The sequence below is a fragment of the Crocuta crocuta genome, unplaced genomic scaffold (genome assembly GCF_008692635.1).
Source record: "Crocuta crocuta isolate KB4526 unplaced genomic scaffold, BGI_CrCroc_1.0 scaffold17, whole genome shotgun sequence".
Taxonomy (NCBI): Eukaryota; Metazoa; Chordata; class Mammalia; order Carnivora; family Hyaenidae; genus Crocuta; species Crocuta crocuta.
In genome coordinates, this window is record NW_027532041.1 from 2,497,585 (window position 1) to 2,500,629 (window position 3,045).

The window sequence follows — 3,045 nt, forward strand, 5'->3', positions numbered from 1 at the left end:
AACGTGAGATCATGACCTGAGCTGAAGTTGGATGCTTAACCAACTGAGCCACCCAGGTGCTCGAAACATGCTTTCTTAATCACAAATATTGTGAATCTTGGAACAACCACTAAAAATAAAATTGTTCAAAAAGAATTGTTTAAAAAGATTTGGGCCAGAAGTGGAGATAATATTGAAAATGAAAATATACTCAATCCAAAAACAAGTGGGAAAAACAGGAGAAAAGAATGCGTGGGACAAGTAGAAATCAATAAACAAAATGGTAGGTTTTAATCAAACACATATCAATAGTCTAAATGTATCAACTAAAAGATGGAGATTATCAGATTGGATAAGAGAGTAACTCGACTATATGCTATCTATAAAAAACTAATTTTAAATACAGGTTAATAGTAAAAAAATGAAAAATTGATTTATTATAAAAACACTAATCCAAAGAAAGCTGGAGAAGATAAATATCAGATAAAGTAAACTTTAGAACAAGAAATATTACCAGGGATGATGACAGACATTATTAAATAATGATAAAGAGGTCAATTTATCAAGAAGACATAGTAATCCTAAATGTATATGAACCTAACAATGGGACTTTCAAAATGCCTGCAGCAAAAAATCATAACAAAAGAAGAAATTGATTAATCCACAATTACTGTTGGTGACTTCAATATTTCCGTCTCAGTAATTGATAAAACAAATAGATTTTAAATACCAGTGAGGATAGAGAAGATACAAACAACACTATCAAACAAGTCTGACCTAAATGACTTTAATAGAACATTCCTTCCAATAAGAGTAGGATACACATTATTTTCAAGTGCAGATGGAGATATACCATAATAGAGCACCTTCTATAAAATTGTGTATCCATAAAACAAACTTGAATTTTAATGAATTTAAAATAATTGAAATCATACAAAACATGTTATCATTCAGAAATTGAACTAGTAATGAACAGAACAATACCTAGAAGATCCTGAAAATTTTGGAAATTAAACAACACAGTTCTAAGTAACCCATGGCTCAAAGAGCAAGACTTGGTGGAAATTAGAAAATATTTTTAGGGGTGCTTGGGTGGCTCAGTTGGTTAAGCGTCTGACTCTTGATTTTGGCTCAGGTCATGATCTCAAGGTTCATGAGTTCAAGCCCTGCATCAGGCGCTGCGCTGAATGAGGAGCCTGCTTGGGATTCTCCCTCTCTTTGATCCTCCCCTGCTCTTTCTCTCTCTCTTTCTCTCTCTCTTAAAATAAATAAATATACTTTTAAAAACTTTTTTAAAAAAAGAAAATATTTTTAAACAAATGAAAATAAAACAAAATGTATTGAATGTGTTCAAAGTAGATAAAGCAGTACTTGAAAGGAAATTGCTAGGGCTGCCTAGGTGGCTCAGCTGGTTAAGTATCCAACTTCAGCTGGGTCACAAACTTGCAGTTTGTGAGTTCAAGCCCCATGTCGGGCTCTGTGCTGACAGCTCAGAGTCTGGAGCCTGCTTTGGATTCTGTGTCTCCTTCTCTCTCTGCCCCTCCCCTTCTCACATTCTGTCTCTCTCTCTCAAAAATAAATAAATGTAAAAAAATTACAAAAAAGAAAGGAAATTGCTAGAAATAAATGTTTAGTACACAAGAAGACTCTCTAATCACTAAGCTCAGCTTCTATCTTAAGGAACTAGGAAAAGGAGCATATTAAACCAGAAAGGAAAGAAGGAAATAATCAAGATCTGTATAAAAATCAATGAAATATAAAATAGAGTCACAGGAGAGAAAAATCAATAAAATCAAAAGCTGTTTAAAGTCAGTAAAATTGATGTGTCTCCAGTAAATGTGATCAGAAAGAAAAGTCATAAGTTATCAGTATTGGAAATGAGAACAGTAGTGTCACTACACATTCTACTGATATTGAAAGTTGTTAAATGAATATGTGAATAACTTTGTCAATAAAGTAGTTGCCATAGGCTGAGTGTTTTAGGGGGAGTTTGGGTGTTTTAAGGTCCTGACTATGAAGTGGCAGAATAAAGAAAGTTTTATGATTGATGAAGCTCTTCTATACCTCGTTTGCTGTGGTTGAGCAACTGGATGGGTTTGTCAAAACTCACAGGGCTATACATTACAAGAGCTCACTTTTATTCAATGTAAAGTCATTAGTTTCTTCAGTTTAAGATACTTCATTATGGGGGCGCCTGGGTGGCTTAGTCTGTTAAGCATTCGACTTTCGCTTAGGTCATGATCTCGCGGTTTGTGGGTTCGAGCCCCGCGTGGGGCTCTGTGCTGACTGCCAGCTCAGAGCCTGGAGCCTGTTTCAGAGTCTGTATCTCCCTCTCTCTCTGACCCTCCCCTGCTCACGCTGTCTCTCTCTCTCTCTCTCTCTCTCCTAGAAATAAATAAATTTTAAAAAAATACTAAAAAAAAAAAATACTTCATTATGATGCACCTGGGTGGCTCAATTGGGTAAGTATCCAACTCTTGATCTCAGTTCAGGTCTTGATCTCAGGGTTGTGAGTTCAAGCCCCACACTGGGCTCTGTATTGGGCTCTGTGCTGGGCGTGAATTCTACTTAAAAAAAAAAAAAGAAGATATTTCATCATTTTTTCTCAATCGTTCTCGACACATGTAATAGACATATCTAACTTTTAGGCTTTTTTTATCCTTTTGTTTTCAATTTATATAGATTAGAAAACTTATTAGATATCAAAACTTTTAGTTATTAAAAAATTTTTGTCATGAAGATTGGAGAAGACCATATAGAAATGACAAGTATGCACAGTGCATAACTTTGAATTGGATCTGGAACAGAAAAGGGCATTATTGGGAAAACTGGTAAAAACTACAAAATGGAAAAATAGTCTCAAACATAGGATTTTTAATTTAAATATGTTTCTTAAACTAACAAATATATGTAATCCAAATGAGATCAAGATTAAAAATTAAAAAAGATAAAAAGATTTCTTTGTGTTGGTGCAGCTGAAGAAAATCCCAACAACACCCACCACTGGCCATCTCCCAAATGGACTTGTTTACTGAAGCAAAGGACATTAAGACAAGAGCAATGTGC